The sequence below is a fragment of the Manacus candei genome, unplaced genomic scaffold (genome assembly GCF_025592945.1).
Source record: "Manacus candei isolate 608988 ecotype Guabito, Panama unplaced genomic scaffold, ASM2559294v1 h1tg000069l, whole genome shotgun sequence".
Classification (NCBI taxonomy): Eukaryota; Metazoa; Chordata; class Aves; order Passeriformes; family Pipridae; genus Manacus; species Manacus candei.
The window spans coordinates 5,448,173-5,468,223 of NW_026138117.1; the positions used below are offsets into that span (position 1 = coordinate 5,448,173).

General features: G+C 38.5%; 1 long non-coding RNA gene across 5 annotated transcripts; it reads left to right on the forward strand.

The window, feature by feature from the left end:
• The first annotated feature begins 229 nt into the window (after nt 1-229).
• LOC127479649 (uncharacterized) lies at nt 230-19,166 on the forward strand. Of its 5 annotated transcripts, none has more exons than XR_007907629.1 (5): nt 230-606; nt 1,694-1,846; nt 3,832-3,919; nt 18,096-18,153; nt 18,311-19,166. It is a non-coding gene; the product is annotated as an uncharacterized LOC127479649 (long non-coding RNA). The 5 variants fall into 5 exon arrangements; XR_007907628.1 differs by lacking the exon at nt 230-606 and adding an exon at nt 6,543-6,595 and having other exon boundaries at nt 1,560-1,846; XR_007907627.1 differs by lacking the exon at nt 230-606 and having other exon boundaries at nt 1,560-1,846.
• The last annotated feature ends 885 nt before the right edge of the window (nt 19,167-20,051 follow it).

Below are 20,051 nucleotides of genomic sequence, written 5' to 3' on the forward strand. Positions count from 1 at the left end.
TCCTATGTACTGGCAGCAAAGAACAGAGCTGCTCAGATGATGAGATGCCTTTACCTTTGAAAGGCTGGAAATTTGCCTTCTGAGGAGAAGAGGGGCAGCTTAAAACTACCTTAGGCTGTGTTGGTTCTGATGTGAGCAGTGTGCTTGCTGTATCACTGGCCTTGTACATCTGTGGTGAAGCTGAGGATGCTGGGGGAAAGCCCTGCAGTGCAGACAACGTATACATGTATGGGTGAGAACACATTGTAGTCATTTTAGTCACCCAGTGCCTTTTGTATTGTTTTCCTTTATTTATTTTTTTATTTTTAAATAAACAGGTATATTCAGGACCAATGCTTACAGATAAAAGTGGGAGTATGACCAACTCAGGGTAGTCAGCTGTGTTCCCAGCTGTCTTGATCTGTGTTCAGTGAAAAGTGCTGGTGGCCTGGAAACCCTAACAAACCTTCTTGGTGGTGCTATATGGAGCTGCTGTGGTACAGCTAGCACACACCTCACATTTCCCACAAAGCAGGTGCTAAATTTTTACTAATGCCAAGTTCTCTCTGCAGAATTTCAACATGCAAGTATTGCAGTTGCAGAAATTCTCCTGCTATGACCCCTCTGGTAAGACCTGAGCAGCTTGCTTTGCTCTTTGACTACCTGGGAAGTTCACCAAACAAGTCAGTGGCATGCAGCTGCTGCAGGCTCCCTGTTTTTATTTTATATTATATACTGATTTTAAGTATCAAAGGGCTCTCCCCAGATGTAGAGCATGGGTACAGCCAAACCTCAGCTTTGTTTGGAAAGTAGTTTTTAATATCCATCTGGAGTGTGGGTGAAGGTGAAAGTTGTCAGGCTGTGAAAAATGGAATTGGTGTTGGCTGACCTGAAATAGGCTGTAAAGTTCTATTCCTCACAAAGGCAAGATATATTATTGCTGTAACGCCATTATTCCGCTCCATCACTTTTAAACCTTGTTCCCATTATCTGCAAGTTAAATATAACCCTATGTAAAAACAGGAAGGACAGCGCTAAGTTGTCCAGCTTAACAGCACACACTTAAAACATAATAGAGCACTTGTTACTGTATTTTATGGAACGGAAACTCCAAATGTAAAGATGTATTAAGGAAATATCTCAAAGTTATTAGGGAAGGATATTTACAATTACAGATTGCTTTATATTATGCTTTTATGAACATCTCAGGAAATGAAATAGCCCTCAGCTGTAGAGAGTGAAGAGGGAGGTAATTTTCCTTAATATGGGTGATAAAATTAATCTGATTGAAATCGCTAGCGATTATTTCGCAGAATACTGAGTGGCAGTACAATCACTTACACTCTTTTATATTTTTTTAGTCAAAGCTCATGTAGATGAAAGCTAATTACAAAGTAGTGATGTGAAGCGCTAAGGAAATAGTTTGTATAGCATAGAACAGGCACAGCTAATTGGGGTTTGTGATTACACAGATTGTTGTTAGGGAGAATTAACTACCAGCAGTCTCTCCTGCAAAGCTTCTCATCAAGGGAAAGTAAAAATAGACACTGGATCTGTTATTTATCTAATTATGCTATGAATATTTTCACAAGCATGTTACACACTCTCAAATGGTTTGTTGTTCAAAAACTTTCAGTCTCATGTTGCTTCTGATCAAAGTATCAATATGAAGTTTCTGACATTTGTTTTTTTTCACTTTATATTGCACACCGAGTCCTCCCATGAAATTATGCCTGAATGGAACTGAATGGTATGAATTTAGGCATTTATACCTAATGCTGTGGCAACTGCAATGCATCGAAATGATTATTAGAAAGGTGACTGGACAGAGAAGATTGTTTGAGTGACCAAAGTGAGAAAAGCCAAGGTAGGCTTGAGATGGCACTTGGAAATATTTTCTTAGCTATTGTAATTTGAATCATTGTACAAACCTATCAACAACTACAACATTGCAAATATGCAAAAAAGGCAGGCCTTTGTTTTATGCTGCTCTATACAGAATGGGAAGGGGTGAAGGGAGGAGATATTCCATGAGGAGACCCTTATCTTTTAAACTAATCTACATGGGAGACTCCTTATGCTATATGGAGCTTCACTGAAATCACTATGATTCTGTGTGGTGCAGTGTGTAATCAGGCTGATAATAGATGCTCATTGAATTTGTTACATGTTTTGCTTTGCTTTGTTATTGTCTTTCACTTACTGACCTGGAGGAGCTTGCTGAGATTGAAAACTCTCATGTGATGAAGTTTCAGAGAAATCCTTAAGAGCCAATACAGAAAACCACTTAGAATTCTGGTTTTTGGTGGATTACTGAATTAATGGCTCTTACTTAACAACAGATTCAGCAAACGTTGGTCATGAAGAGAATATCTGTGCGTATTTTGGAGGAAGGCTCCTGAGGATCTTAGTGGTGTGTTGTAAAGCCATGTATTAGTAGTCCCAGCATAAATGCATGTCAGTCTCCACAGTTCTTGGGAATGGGGAAAGCAATAATAAAATGCTTAGGCAGTAGCACTGAAGGAATTAGCAAGCATTAATATCACCTCTGAAAGGAACACCACACCTTCCTGTGAGCATCACTTCCCGAGATTACTGCTTCTTGAAGGAAGCCTCAGATACTCCCATCTCCATGCATATAACATCGTCCTGTAATATCCCTCAAAGAACTGCTTGAATGACACCCAGCTGCATTCTGCACAGGAGCTGATGCTCAGTATTTGTAAGACATCTTAGAAGACTGCATCAGAGAAGTATTTTCCATCTGCACAATCTTAATTTTCTGCATTCTGTAGAATATACAGTCTTTCAGACTCAGTTTAGAAGCCTGAAGTTGAATGGGTAATTCACAGCAGTTTAATAATTCATACACTAAATAAAAGAAAAACATGTTAGAAGCAGCTTTCTGACTTTGGGTGGTCAATTTAAGACACTTGGGTTTGGATTTGCTTTGTGAAAATTAAAATGTCACAATTTTAATTTTCCTCTCCGAGTTAAAACTGAAATGCCCTGAGTCAGAGGACCATTTTAGCATAAGTTCATATGGTTTTATTTTGCTCTCCTTTTTTCTCTATTTTTTTTTTCTGAAAAATCATCAGGCAACAGCTTGCTAAACTGTGAGTTGTCCTGTAATCCAGGAGTTTCCAAACTTATTTGAACTAACAGCTCTGAAGACTTCCATCAGTGTCCAAAAATTAATCCTGCCATGGAAATGACCCTGTACCCAGAGGTACTTCTGGCTGGCTGGATGTCGTGGTGGGAGCCTATATCTTACTGTAGGCTCCAGGGATAGGCTGTAATCAAGGTTCCTGGGTGTTTAGGACCAGGTGACTTGGGGCTGTCCAAGCACGAGCCCTCACTGACAAGTGTAAGCCTCCCCACAGTCTTACTGACTGTGCTTCTGTGGAGCACAATGGGAAAATCTCACAGGGCAGGTGATTTATACTACCTTGGTGCAAATAAACCAAAAAAATTTGAAATGCAGCTTACTAACCATCAATATAAAAGACAATATTTCATTTTCACAGAAAACAATAGATGTACCAAAATCATTATGAAGAGAAAGTTATAGGCTTTTATACCTATATAACAACCTGAAGGCTGTTATACCTTTAAGTAAAAAAGTTGGCAAGCAACTGTATCTACAGAACCAGACTAAAATTCTTCCAGAGAAGTATTTTGCCCTGGATAGTCAATTTAAGACAAGCTGGGTCTGATTTTCCAACATACTGAATTCCTGCAGCTTTCACTGACTTCACACTGAGATGCCCAAAATCAAAGCAATAAATACAGCAATAAATGCCTGTAGTAGTGCTGGTTCCCAAGCCCTCACATTCCTCTACCCCTTTTCAGGAGCAGAACTGCTGTCCCAGTGGAGAACCCTAAGGAGGAAGACTGGATACCCATATTTTGTAGCTGGCACCCTCCCCTTAAGTCTGGGGTATGACTTCCTGTTGTGTTCCCTGCCTGGGTCTTGGGTGGAGGGAAGAAGTGTAAGATGTGTGTCACAGCCTAAGTGGACCACATCCACATATAGTACTGTTGTGGACTTCAGCATACAGCTCCCATGCTTAAAACACCCCAGTTTGCATAGGCACTGGAAAAACACAGCTTGCCCTCTCCTGCTTCAGTAGACCTGTAGTTCTGCCTCAATCCTCTGAAATGTAGTGCCCCTCTGATGGGAGTATGTAGTGAGTTTTAATTAAAGATACCTTCTCATGGAAAATGACTGTAAACACAAGCATCAGACAGGTGAAGTGGAGCCTCAAGTGAGTCACCCAGTGCTAGGGAGGAAACTCAGCAGAGCCTTACCTCTGGTCACTTTTTTCTGTTCCTGTGGTGCAGCCAACACTCTACTGAGCTACAGGTATTATTTCCCAGACATGCTATATGCCTGCAGTGTAAGGAGATGTCAATTTACATTCTTCTGCAGTGGGGATAGGAGTAGGAAGAGGAGAAGGTATATAGACAAGGAAACCTTATCCACAAGTTGGTTTAATTTACATTTGGAAAAGTATCAAGAATAGAGTTATAGCAGACAAAACTGCTCATGGTAGGCATAATATAAGAGGCTCTCATTTTTCATGTCAGTACACAGAGGATATGCTGGATCAGATAAGCTGACCACCTTCTTAAGTAAAGTGTTTATTAAATTGGCTATCTTCAGATGAGCATGCTGGAAACTCTGCAGTAGGTTGTTACAGAGACTACTTGTCCACAGGGGAAATTTCATCCTAATCCAGAAACTCTTTTATGCCCTGAAACATATGAATATACATCCTTTCCTTAAAGTTTTGGAATCTTTTTTTGTGTGTTTGTGTTTCTACTCTTTACTACAATAATGGTGGATACTTTGGTTATTGCCCAGGGAAGTTCAGGATGTGCAGTTATAACAATATCGTGTCACACACTTGTACATAAATATACATTTTGTACGTTTTATCCAGAAAATGTACTCAGGTATAATGAAAAATTATATATTTTTTCATACTGTTATTAATGATCTGACACTAGCAACACACTGTATTCAATGCATATTAGCAGTTTTACTGCCATTATGTATGAGCAGAAGACAAAAATTATATTATATATGTGTATGCAAATGATGAAGTATCTGAACCCGTGCTAAGTAATTTTCCTGTGCTACTCTACTTTGTCCACTCAAGTGACAACCACTGAAAATTAAATGGTTTTCGATAAAAATTCTGTAACCTGAAATGAATGTCTACAGAATAATTAGAATATCTTGCACATAAAAAGTAATCATGTGTCCTCCACTCATGAAGAATCCTTCATAGTTGATTGACATTCATGGATCTTTAATGCCCATGAGATGTAACACTCAGGTGAGAGGTGTCACCATGTCACACTGCTTAAGGACATATCTTTCCTCAAGCACAAAGTTTGTTTTGCTTCTCTGTGCAAACTGTACTGTGCCATTTTTTGTACTCCTGTAGTTCATGGCACCAACACCACCATGACTTCTGCTTTGCTGTTCTGGCAGTCCACCCTCCCTAGCAGTACCTTGTCTGGGACAAAGTGGGTCTTCCTTTATTTGGCCACCTATATTAAAAGTTCTGTCATCACTTAGGGTCTTGGTGTTCATTTGGTGGAGATAGATTCTGTTCCAACTAACTCAAGTCTTAAGCATTTCAAGACCTACTTAAAGATGCAATTTACAAGATGGCTTTTGAGAAAGCATAAGCCTTGTACTTGGCAGAAAACTGAGAATTCCTACTCCAAAAGCCACATGTTCATAAAAACACTACACTGAGCCTGTATCAGGGTATCCTAATTCTCTGTAACATTTATACCTTGGGCTCCCATCCCAGTCATAGGCACTTTCAGCTCAGAGTAAGAGCCAGAAAAATCTGAGTCTTCCCTCAGTCTGCATGGCAGAAATCCCCCAAATGAAACAACCAAAAAACCAAAAAACCAAAGACAACTTTGACTTTACATTCTTAAAGAAACTCTTTGCTATCAACCAATGGGCCAGAACTCAATAAATCTAATGAACTGCAATATTGATATTAATTGCCATTATTCCTGTGTGTTACATAGGCATCTAATTAGGAGAGTGTATGCGATATAGTAAAGACATTCCCAGAGGCTTACAATCCACAAAGAACACATGTGAAGGATAAAGGAAAGAAAAAAATTTATTATCTCGTCGCATTGCTTTTAAGATGACAAACCGAGGCAGAGGACTGAAATACTTGTATTTGAGTCATTGACTTGGGGAGTCAGTTTGCACACCCAGTGATGCACACAGAGCTCAACATGTGGTACAAAACCTAAGGAGGATCACTGCTTTGGTTTTTTTTCGTGTGCACTTCAGGATCAACATTTCTCACTGTTCAATACAGGTAGCTGGGGTATGACTTTTTTGTCCTATGTGAAGTTCTTAGCGTTTTGGCTTTGCATGAAGGTAACTGCGAGACCAGCTGAAATTTTTTCCACAGTGTAGTTACAGCTCTTTTTCCACTGAACTATAATCCACTTTTGCTCTGTTTTAATTTCCATGCTGGCTGACCTGTCCCTATATTGGCCTCTCCTCTGTCTAGGGTGGCTCAGGAGAACCTTCCTGCACCAAAAACCACCCATTCCCAGGCAGGGGGTAAGAACATGAATTGTTTTCTTCTGTCCTGGATGCTTGTCTCAGTTTTGCAATAGCTATTTTACAGGTAGTAACTGAGCTATTTATGAACATTATAGAAATTGATGCATGCACTTGGAGGATGGCAGGCTGTATCTTAATGTAGACCTTTTTGTGATGCAGAATACTGACTCTATGAACACATGAACCTCCAATTTATTTACACCTTTAGTTTATTTATAAAAAATTCCTTATGCATATACTTTACAGCAGTACTGCTTTTAGTTCACACATATAAATTATCTACTAACTAGCATGCACCACAAGCTCTGTGGAATTTGTGTTAGTGGTGAGAAATATTACAAATTGCATTCCCTGAAGGTTTGGGTCCACAATGGGCTCAGTCCTGAGGTTTTGCCATGATGCTTCAAATAATATTCAGTAATATTATTACAATAATATTCAGTAAAAAGGACAAAAAAGGGAAAAAGCTGTCAGTGTCTTGTGGGAGTTTCTCTTCAAATCTTTGCCTGTGGTGCATTTTGCTTGAACATTACTGTGGTAAGTTTTATCTACATGTTTATCTAGCTGTCTACACCAGAGGATATATTGACCAGGATATTACTCCCTGCCTACATCTAGCTTTGTCCTGGCTCTTAAATCTTCATTGTTACCTAATCCCTTGACAAGCTCTACAGTGTTCAGCTCCTGAGCACTGCAATACTACAGTACACAAGAGATTTGCATACAGCTAAATCACCCCATGGAAAATTCCCTTGGTACCCATTTTCTACTTAAACTGGTGATTAAGTACCTCTATCTACTACAATTTGAAAAGCATCAGCATGTTCCTAAATGCATATTTTGGCTGATTGAAGAAGTAATTTAGTTTACATGGGAAATACCAAAAAAATACCAAAAATCTTATTGCGGTGTTTTCCATGCTGCTTTGGTTTTTGCCCGTTTTCTTTCTTTTTTTTGTTTTGTTTTGTTTTGTTTTGTTTTTGCTTGTTTGGTTATTTTTCCCCTCCAGAATAAAAGGGAGTTAAGTCATATATTTCAATGATAACAAGATTAATAAAAAATGATAGATGGGAGAGGGGTGCCCCTTCTTTGGGGAAAAATTAAAAAATATCACACCACAATTAGCAAGTGAATGAAGCAAATATAAACATTTCTATTAAAAGCTTAACTATTTCTTTTTTTTTTTTTCCTGTTATCTGTGTCTGGTTTTCTTGTCAATAGCCTGTGCAATCAGTAGGAAATCTGTATCTTGTTAAAAATATCTTCAGAGAAAAATTTTCCAGCAGACCAAGAGTAGATATACGCATATATACAGAGATATGGTATTAGAAATCCACTTTTTTAAAATTATAAACTTCATAGTTAGAAAATGTTGATCTTTCTGAATGCTAAAATTAAGACTGCACATGTGTTCTTAATTTAATTATCTTATGTATTTGCCTAACAGGACAGTCTTGCACTGACTTTCACTCTTTGGTCTTTGTACCCATTCACTGGAGCAAAGCAGCAGTAACTGTGGTAGATCCAGACAGATGAGCATTTTCTTTGCCTTGAGGGAAGCGCAGACACCGTTCAAAGCTGCTCCTATTCCATTTCCCTGTCTGCTTGATAACATGGAAGTGTGGCTGCACAAATGGGCACCATCAGGGTTCTGCTTCTGCTGATGGCAGTGGGCAGGTCAACCAGTGTGAGAATGGCTTTCTGAGGTGGAGGTATTCATACCTGGCTCTGGACAGGACCATGGAAAAATATTTTCATCATATCACAATGCCCCCGATCAGTTTTTAAGGATGATACAAAATAAAACCACACTTTTTTTTTTTTCTTATTTTACTGGATAGCTTTACACCTCAGATACAGACTTTCCTGAAAACTCAGCCAACTGGCCCAAGGATAATGACCACCTTAATGTGGTTAGCATGCTTTTAGTACCTAAGGTAGTAGCAGGCATGGCTCTAGGATCGAAGTCTGTACTAAGTAATAACGTGATCAGAGGCTGTTTTCTGAGACCAAGTAGATGGCACGGTCATGTCTACATGTGCCATTTCTGTTCTCCCTGCCTTGCCCCTACTGTCACCTGGAGACTGTTCCTTGAACAGTGCCTGGCAGACTAGTGGCATGTGCCTCAAAATGTGCCGAGGAGCATATTAGCAATTAAGCAGTGTGGATGATCATAGGTCTGGTCCCAACCTGCTTTGTAGCAGAGAGGCAGCTGCTGTGAACCATGTGGAGTAATGGCTTACAGCTGGCTTGTTGCTTTCCAACACAAAGCTATGACCTGTCTACCATATATTTTGTACATTTCGTACATTTCCATGGCTCAGTAGGAAAAAACCTCCCAGGATTATGGCAGCAAATGAAAGCAAGGAATGAAGACTGTCTTCAATCTTACCCATAACCCTAGTCTCTACCCCAGAATTTGAATTTGTCCCATGTGTTGGCCTACTTTAGGTTCAGACCATTTCTAGCTAAGGGAAGTGGGACCAAATTGACTTCTATGACCTTCTTTTAGGAACCAGAGGATCCAATATACTAACCTGATCAGCAGAATATTTGCAATATGAAACACAGAGAAAAAGGCGATATCTGTGTTATCTGGATTTCAAAACAATTGCAGATATTTAAGCAATAACTCAGACTCCACTCAGAAGGCAGCAAGCAGTCAGTTTAGACATTGACTAGCTAGAACATTCTGGGCTGCTGATTTTTTGTGTGTGGATATCCATAAAATATTTTCCACTTTTCCCCACGTTTTGTGCAGCTGTACTGCCTTTTTTATCTGCATACCACCCACTTCCCTCTAATGATTTTTGGACCTGTTGAATTCAACAAGGTTTTTTAACCAAACAAATTCAAAAGAAGATGATGTCTCAAAGCCATTGAAATACTTAATATTTTCATAAATATTGGCAGCTGGATAAAAGAGCATCTTTAACCCCCTGTAAGACAGGTAGAGTTCAGTTCATACATCCCATTTGGCAGCAGCAGCTTGCAGCTGATCAGCAATGATATACTGTCTAAAAACTTTGTTATGTCTTGTCTGGTGTTGGAAAGACTGTGAGGGAAAACTGGGTTATTCAAGACAGAGCTTTAAAGGAGCAAAACACACAAATCCATAGGAAAACTCATTTCATTAGTCTGACTGGTCTTAGTCAGCATCTAGTCTAAGCTCTAGAGATGTCTCTCAGGGGACAATCATGTTATGTAGAGACATACCAGTTCTGGTACATTACTTAAGTTCATTATGTCAATTAAGCGGCCTAAGTGGCTTTATCCTAGAATATGTATTTTAGTAGTTTTTCGGGAAACACATATCCTTCATCCCACCAGCTTTGAAGAGCTACTTTGTTGTGCACACTTGCTGGGCATGCCTCCAATGCATGCAAGTGTCATGTTAGCTTCCACTATGATGAAAAGTCCTGCATACAATTGTAAAATTCATTTTTAGACACAGACTGCATATTGAAACTATAGAGAAAAGTATACTCTGAATACAAAACACTGCTCAGTCTGGATATAAATGATTTTCACAGGCTATTCCTGGCACATATGAAAGAGCAAACATTACTCTTAAAGAATGCAAAACTTATGCAATGTTTAAGGATCTTTTTAATTTTACTGAAATCAATTGTATGCCTGCACATTGTTTAACCATGGTATACTTCAACTTAGTGGGAAAAAAATACCTGCTGCAGGTTCCCAGTCTCCAACTTGCTTACAGAAAATCAATTTATCCAGAAAAAGATTATGTCCTGCTTCTCCAAAAAGGCTATTTTCATGCCAGATTTCCATGTCAAATCTGAAACATTTAAGGTATAGGATTGTATTGAAGACTGAAAAAGTGTTTTATATGAGGGAAAACTGGATTTCCTCATATTCAAAGATGGCACAAAACACATACTCTAGAAAGATGTTTAAAATGCCAAACTATGCCTACCTAACTCAATTAAACCCCCCCAGAAAGGGAGGCTGCTGTCATTTTCTGATTGACATGGATTAATCTGAATTTCCTCAGGTGTGTTAGTCCAGGAGCAGCTGAGGCTTACCCCAGTGACCGAAGCCGCAGTTGTTTCTTACCTCGCTCATGTGTTCGCATGTGTCAGTGGGAGACAGTGTAGGCGCTACTTCTGACAGCTTTAAACCAGCGTTTCTCCTAGAGTAATTAGCTAATGCATTATTGTGAATTAAAACCAGCTCATTCTAACATTGAAGGATGTAGATGGAAAAATAGCATAAACACTGTTTTGACCTCAGCAATGGAAAATTTCAACCCACACAGAAACATTTTAATATGCTCCAATGGGGTTGGCTAGAAAGCAACAATTCAGTCTAATGAAAAACCATATCTGAATATTTAGTTGATTTTTCATTAGGACAAAGCCCATCTTGGACAAGTCAGAGGAGAGCAGCTCTGAGCTAGGGAGATTGCAGAGCAGCAGGTCCAATTAGAGAGAACTTGCCTTCCTATCTGCAGGGTGTTTGGCTGCTTCAGATCTCGTGCTTGTGGGGACTAAACCAATGCTGCATTCTGGACATGGGACTGTTCCCATGACAGCTCTGTTGTTTCTGTAAACGAAAACTGGAATTTGAGTAATATTTAATCCCTAAATGTCTCTCAGTGTGATCAGTACAGGCCAGGATCCAAAATAGTCATAGTAGCACATGCACACAAAAGAAAACTCCCCAGTTGATGATGGGTTACATTTTGCCTCTACGAAACCTATGTAAAATACAAGCTCCAGGGTTGCTTTATGGAGGTGCAGTAGACCTATCACATGTAAGTTCATAGCTTTGAGACAGGCCTGTGATGCTTGATCCTCATCCATTGTAAAGTGCTGTTTGCTGCCACTGATGATTTGTGGTCAGGTAGAACACATGTTCAAATAACATTCTGTGCTTCTGCTAAAGCACTTATTTATATAATTTCTGGTTTAGCCTTCATTCCTCTTTTATATGTTCCAGGCTATTCTCTAACTTGCAGCCAGGTCCCAGACTGAGAACGTCACCCATGCACATATTAAAAAATGGCGTGTCTGTCAGGTATTTATAATCCTGCTCTGAATGAAGTATTTAGGGTTTTGTCTTGGCTCTACATTCTTATTACTTATTTTACAACCTGTTATTGTGTCATATCAATTGTGATCAAAGAGTATCCTTCTGATAATATGCTATTAATAGCTATGCATTAATAATAATAAACCAATAGCTGAAATCATAGTTTTCATCTGCAAATATTCATGCATCAGCAAGCTAGAATCTCATTTTATAATTAATATGTGAACGTTTCAAGCAAATGTAAATAATCATACAAGCACTCAATTGCAAAACATGAGTACTCTGCCGTGCATGGAGAATTTAGATACACTGCGTTTTATTCACAGACTTAATATTTTAAATAACCAGAGTTCTGAGTATGTATGCCCACTCATTTTAACAAATAAGTTGATGAGGATTTCCTCATATACTCTATGCTGCTTAGTATCCAGAAAAGAACAGGAACAACAGATGCCAGCTGCTGAATGTTAGTACTGTTCACACTGTTGAAGGGAGAGGCTTCATACCAAGAAAATGATCAAGGACAACACTTCTATAAAAATGAAAATTTTCATATTTTACTATTCAAATGAGAGGAAAACAGGGCATAATGAATAAAAAATGCATACCACAGAATTGATTTTTATTATCAGGCAATCAAACCCAGAGTGCACTTCATTATAAGTCACAGGCCAAGACATTGCTTCAGAAATAAGTAACATTTTTTTGTCTCTGGAATGAAGTATCATGGCTTACCTTGGTACACTGCAACTTGGGAGCTACTGTTTCATGAAATTTGTGAGTCAGATTGAGCTGGCTTCCTCAGGGTTATGGTTATGGTTTTATTACCCTCCTGGAAATTAGCCCTATTAGGTTAGGATCTTAATAGACTTTTTTGGTTTACTCTTCAGGATGGAGATCTGATGTTTACAAGAAAACAATTTCCATCTTAAATAAATTTTACAAGTAGGCATGCAAATGAGACCATAATTGTTTGGAAATATGTCCTATGTCACAACATTAAGCATTTGGATAAAATAAAAGGTGTTCTGCATGGAAAACGTGTTTGTTTCCTGCATTGTTTGTTCAGAATTCACATTAAAAAGCAGACTTCTTGGCACTCTAAAGTAGAACATGAACATATCTTTAGTCCATAGATAAATAGAAGAAATGAAACCCATGTGAGATGAATTGATTAAAAAAATTAGAACTTATAGAAAAGCTCAAGTGCACATACTGAGGCATTGTACCATTGCCTTCTGGAAACTTGAAATCAGTCATTATGGTGAACTGCACTAAGAAACTAGTTAATGAAATTATCATGCAGCTAAACTGTACTAAAGAAAAAAACTCTAGCTAAAGAGTACTTGCTCATAACATATGTAGTGAAACATTGTTGTATGTTATTGCAAAATTGCACAACTGAGAAAATAAAGGGTTAAAAAGACCCAGCAGTTCCTCAGTTGAAAAAAAATAGATCTTCTTTTCTGTTTTACTCAGTAGGGATGTTTGTGTTTAGGATTGCATGCAATGAGTATGCATAATATTTAACTTTATTCTTGTCATTGTTTACAGTGTATGCTGCCTCTGTGTTGGCAAACCATATTTCCCATTTGGGACAAAGCACAATGGATAGCACAGAAAGAAGGGAGTCAGTCTGGGTTTATCATTACATTTGGATTGGGAAATCCCATGACCCAGGGCCCTTTTTTTTTTTTTTGTAACCTTTTTGAGTCTTCTACCAGGCAGCAGATTAAATTAAGCAAGGTAGAGAATTTAAAGGAAATCCTCTATTCCTTTTGCTCAAGTTGCTGGCTGGGTCTAGGGCATTTTATGAGGATTGAAAGAGAACTTCCTTTGGAAGCTTTCCATCTACTTGTGTATCTGCATGTGTACAGATGGTGGGAGTTCTGGAGCTCTCCAAATATTTGCTGATTCAAACACACTTAGGCAACTCTGCTGTGACTCAGTCCTCCCTAGGCTACAGCTGGACAGAGCAAGGTTTCTCTTATACTGCACCAAATACCTATGATTCAGTAGGATACAAAATACATCCCCAGGTGAGCCTGATAATTCAGGTAGGAGTAGAGGTGCTTTGGCAGAGTGAAGACTTCTAAGTAACCTCTTAGACTGCTGCAATCTCACTTCAAAGCCCTGCAGGTTGGGGTATACCATCACAAGGGAAATACCACACTAATCCATCCATTGTGCCACCTGCTTCAGAACACTGAGGAGCTTTCAAACCACTGAGTCAATCTGTGCCCCAGAAAACCTTTATAATCTAACCAGACAAAATCAACAGAGATGGGTGTGACCAAGGAAACAATATATGCCAAAGTCACATCGCTAGCCTATGCAAAGGCAGAGAGACCTTACAGAGTGGTCAAGACAATCCTGCCTGCTCAGTCACACTGTGCAAACAGTGGCCATGTTTCCAGCACAGTCTATCAGAGGTATATATAGTGCATTTACACTATTTAAGTAATAATATTGTACCTTGCACTCAAAAAACCAGCTAAGGTATTTGCAGCAAGGTATTTCTAAGATGGATATCTAAAAAATTAGATTGAAATTCTCTTAGTTTTGATTTCAAAAATGCAGCTTTTCAGAAGCTTTCAGAAGAGGCACTTAGGCAGCCACTGCCTAAGAAAGACGTGTAGTCTGAAGAAAGACACCTTTCTTCCAATGGAATTATGCTATATGATACAAGTGTTCCTTGCGGCTCGCTTACGCACTTACACTCTCACAGTTTCCACAAGTTTGGTCTGCAACCAAAAGCAAAGAATTAATTCACAATTTGATTCGCATTAAACAATGACATGATTTAAATAGATAAGGTTTACTTGTTAAGGAATCCTCCAGATCCTCTACTGGAAGGGAAGATGACCTTGTAAAAGCACGTAGATACATTATACAAAAGGCCTGAATTTGTCTCCTTTTTCCTCACAGAATTCAGTGGAAAAATGCAAACTGCTGTAATGAGAGTTATAAACTACCATTGCTCAAATCTGACTTTAAAATTTGGTTTATTTAGAACATAGAAATACACATGAAATTTAATCAGCATCTCAAGTCACATTATGTACTCTCTGCTTGACAGGAACTGAGCACATAAATTAGCTGAACTGGGAGCTAGTCCCAGATCCATCCCTACTTGACTACAGCACCTCTTGCTAGGAACTTCCAGCAGGGGAAGCTCTTAGCACATCAGTATCTTCACACTTCAGACGAGAGCAAAGTTTAGTCGAGACCGAGCTGGGGAGGGGTGGGGGAGAAAAGTGAGTGAGGGGGAGGAGGGGGGGTTGAAGAAAGGGAAGAAAATAATCAACAGTGTCATAAATAGTTGTATTAGAAAATTAGAGAAAAAATATTATTTTGATCGGATGCTCTTGTTGCATCTTAGAAGTTAAAATCACATATAGACAGGGTGTGTAAGAGCGGGTGGCAGAGTATTTATGTATGAAACTTTGTGGCTTACAATACTCCTTCTGTGAGGGAACGGCGTCCAGTTTGGGACTGACAGGCAGCCTTCAAGCTTTGTGCCAGCACACTAATCCCTTGTCTGTGGGTTACTGAAAAAATACTTGCATTTTTGTTCCCAGTTCACCTTGGTGAAAAAAACCAATTCCACATATGATAAATCCAGTGTCTACAGAAAGGCAGTCACCTAATTGCACAGCGAAGCAGAAGAAAGCCTTGCAAATGGTATACAATTTTCAAAGTGTTCCAAGCCTTAGGCAAAAGCCTTTCAACTATGTCTAAAACTGAATGATAAAATATGTTGTACAAATTATCTGTGAACAGGAAACATGTGGTAGTGGCAGGGGACTGAAATGTAACACTTGTAAAGAAATGGGAACTGCCAGTCATTTATACCCTTTTACTTTTCCTTCAGTCACAAGTTCCATCATATTTTTTTTCACCATCAGTTGATGTTCAAGTTTATAATAAGACATTTATCAGATCTCACTAGGCCAATTACAGCTTTGTAGCAAAAACAACAAGAAATAATATCCCATATGAAGCTAAAGGTTTAGTTTTGTCCCTTTCTTCATACTTTTATAGAATTTCTGTTTTATCATTGCGAGGATGCGTGTGGATGGAATTTTGAAAGAGTTTCAGTACTGCAGAAATGCCTGAGATGCCAGTCATCTGCACGTTAGATTAAATTAATCAAAAGTTGAGAAAACTTTCCAAAGTCCTGTGTATAAAGCAGTATTAAAAAATGAAATAAAGAGAGAGAGGATGAAAAGGGAAATGTACAATTACTGTTCAGCAGGAATAAAAAAACACACACCAAAACACCTTATATTCTGAAAGCTCATTTCTGCTTCCTTGCTCCTAAAGTTCCTGAAGTAATGGTGTATCTTATACCTTCTGTTTTTTAAAAAGTAATCTTTATCACCAATACCAACTACTGTGCACTTTGGTCCTTATTGATGGCATTTTTTATAGATTACCTCTAGAAGAACACTTTGAGGGGGAGACAAAACAAAAACTTTTTACATTTTGCTTCATCTTGCACAACAAAAGGAAACAGTATTTCCAGGTCTCAGGAAATGTTTTGGCATAAGGTAAACATGAAATTTAAATGTAGTGCTTAAAAATGCCACTTATAAGCAGCTAGAAAAATGAAGACAAAACCACAAAACAACAACAGGATTTTTATCCATGACATTTTTTAGATAACCAGATATGTTTATACCTTAGTTCTTAAAAATATTAGAAACCATGAAGACATAGAAAAGTGTGTGAAAGCCCATCAACAAAGAAAACCTCTTAACTGACTGGCTGAAAGACACCCTAACCCTCATTTAAGACTGTATTACTTCTGTGTACTGCTGTCCTAATTAGACCATATTAGGTGTCCTTGGTTTACTGCAGGGCCAGAACCATTCATGCCCATTGTGATAACATGGCTGTTGTAATTTGGTGAACTGATGAACATGCAACATTAGTGTCTGTCAAATTGATTTCCTGCTGATATTTCCTGTAATGTATATGGCACAGGGAAGTACTTGAGAAAATAATTAAAATTTTGTTCATATTTGAGATAAAAAGTCTGTCTTTCAAGTTCTGCTAAAAGAATCATTCAGAGGTAAAAGAATTAAAGGTCTTGCAGCATTCTGAGAGACTAATGAAGAGGTTGTGTAATTTGAAGGTTAGCTCATTGGGCTGGGAATCATTAACATAACTAGGCAAACAATCAGGTGGAGTTTTTTTATTTGGTGATCGAACCCAAGCACTGGAAAAAATCTCAAGCAGATCTTTCAAAACAGTTTTGTAGTAGTTAAAGCCAAAACATAGAAAAAATTTTAAAAAAATAGTGTTTTACTTCGAGCTGCCTTTTTTTACAAATTTGGGTCAGTCTTCCTGGAACACTAGAAATAGAAAATTTTAAATAGCAAGGGCTAAAAATTTTATTCTGGACTACTTTATGAGTTTTCAAAGAAGTATTTAATTTAAAAATACTGCAATTAAATCTTTGCAGCCAACCAATTTCAGTGTTTACCCTCCTGTCCTATTTTTTTGGTCATGAATATTTACTGCTGAGAATTTGAAACTAGTTTTGCTCCCTGTAGCTGTGCCTATACTGCAAACCAGTAAAAACTCCTCAGCCTTGGTCTCAAGTCCAGGCTTAGGTCTGATAGAGAACACAGTGTCTGCTTCCTATGTCTGGATTTACTTTGCATGAAAACCAGGAAAGCATGAAATGGTGATGGTGTCTGTTTGACTTTTGCATTGAGCTAGACCCAGGAAGCATTCCTGGCTTCCCCACTGTCCACATGACCTTTGAAATATTGGGATTTTTGTTTAGCAACTTTATTATTAAGATAAAAAATCCCGCTTGTTGAGTTTTGAAATAAATGTCCAGTTCTATTATATGATAGCTACATGACTTCTGGTCACTATCTGTATATTTCTGGGCTTAGTTTTGCCTGTGTGTACACTGGGAACAATAATAACTTTCCTTTGAACAGAGCTTTGAAATCTTTAGAAAAAAAGGACCATATAACTGTATTTATACTGTTCCAAATTATTTGTGCCTTTTGTCTTTCTCCTGTTAATTCCCTTTTAACTCAATTTTTTTAAAAGAACAGAGTAAAATTTCTGCTTCTGAAAACTTTAAGTCCTAACTACCTCTTCCATTCCCTAGACCTAAGTTCCCAAATTTATGGACAAAAAAATCCATTGGAGACTAGCAGACATAAAAATATCACCTTTAGCTTAGGAAACGTGCAAGCAGTTGAGTGCTTAAGTCTAGAAGAATATTAAGACTTCAGTTCTGGCACTCTTCCCTCAGCATTTCATAGTCTCTACTTCTTTTCTTTGTAAGGATTGAGCAGGGGTGTATTGATCTGCAGCACCAGAGACTGGAAACATCATGTAGATGTCCTCAGTCAAATTTCATTCTCAACCACTCAAACTTCCATCCAAGTAAGCCCTTTCCTTTTAATTTCAGAGTAAGTCACTCTGGCAAAGAAGCAGCATTTCCAGAGGATGCTGGGATTTGTCCTCAGGTTGGTGCTTTGCTGGAATGGTAGGCATCTGAAAGCATGCTCCAAGCATCCCTTTACTAACCCACATGCATGGTGATGCTCTTCTGCTCCAGTTTTTCAGTGAACTCCCTGGCTTCCTCTTGCATTTCCAAAAACATTTGTCCATTGTTCTTTGTAGGAGCTGATGCACCTTCACCTACCCACAATGAACCCAGAGTCCAGCTTTAACTCTGCATTCAACTGTCTGGAACGGAAGTACAAATTTTCCTCCTTCTGGAATAATATTGTCCACTTCTTGAGATAGGGTATTGGATTTGTTGATTCTTGACTCTGACCTAGTATGGATATTCTTATCCTCCTTACATCAGGTTGCTATATCATTGGTGGGTCCTTAAGGGAATGGAGATAGAGAAAGCAGAACATGTTTTACTTGGAATTTTTTATATCTAAATTTATCCCTCAATGCACATGAACACATGAAATAAGGGGTACCCAAGTCATGTTCTTTCTTTGCAGGCCATCTTCACTTTAAAAATATCGTGTCTTAATGATCCTAACAAATAATCTCAAAGTAATGACATCTTCATGTAGCAGACTGTCTTTTCTTTCTCTTGAGGAATGCAGCTACTTTCAAGCAAAAAATCAGCTTTGTGTCATAGGGAGATAAGTAGCAGAAAAACTGCAAATACAGTGCAATTGCTAGTGATTGGTTGTTAGAGCCATTTTAGAGGCCAAAAACATCTTGCTTGGCTTCTAGTTGCCTGTAAAGAAAAGTGCAGTGCATCTCTTTCTGCCATATCTACCAACCCCATCAGGATGTTTCTAGTACCATGGCTATTTGTTTTTTATTCTTTGCAGTCTTCTGTTTTGTAATACAATACTTAATAGCAATTGCCATTTGTTTGGGTTATTTTTTTTTAAAATTGGAACTCTCAAACTGCGGCACATGGACCAGTTCTGGTCTGAAAATCACTTTTCAGTTATTATAATGGACCAAAGGACTGTTTGATGTTGTCTCTTGACCTTGTTCCAGATGGTAAGTGTCACTAAAACCATCCAAAACCTCTAAATACTTGCCTAGTATCACAATTGCTACAGTTGCTAGTAAGATGCTATATGAGCACAAATGGGAAGTGAGCTGGTTCAAGAGTCAACCTCTGTAATAGGATGTGTCATTGCTATGATAAATTCCTGTATGGTGTGTCGTATGTCCACTGAAGTGAAAAATATTATGAATCTATTTTCTGGGGTCTGAAGGTGTGAGGAATTTCCTTGGTACTGGTGAAGATGGACTAACTCAAGTTGCCACAGAAAGAAAGCTAGCTACTTTAAGCAGCTATCAGGATTTTCTGAACAGACAGATAAATTCTGTTTCATGCAGACTCTGCTGAAGGAAAATGGAGAGAAGTATGTGTGTCACTAGAAGGGCACATCACTATAAAACAAAAACGAAGATTTTTTGTGAGGATGTACCAGTGCTCCAACTTGTCACCTTGTCAAAGTGAAAAGAAGGAGTCCCATGTACCCCTGTAGGATCTGCGCTAGGTAGCTGTTGTATATTCCAAGCTATCCTAATAATGAACAGCCTACACTGCCATTAGGTAATCCAACAATAGAGAATTTCTCTTTTGAAAGGTGACAATTTGTTACCTGTGTGCCACATATTCCTGAAATTTTGACCCAAACTCCCTCAGCAACCTGAATGAGTGCTTTTTTTCTTTAAAGGTGAACAATACTCTTCCAAAGCCCCACCACAATCACTTAACAGCTGAATTAACAGTCCAAAGTGTTGCTAATCCACTGACTCAGAGGGAAGCTAAATTCAGACCCAGTGAGGCAGATATCTCATGCTGTGGATATTATTTACTTTTCCTGGGTGTTCCTTTCAGTGCCTGGAATATCCCTCACTAACTTTAAGC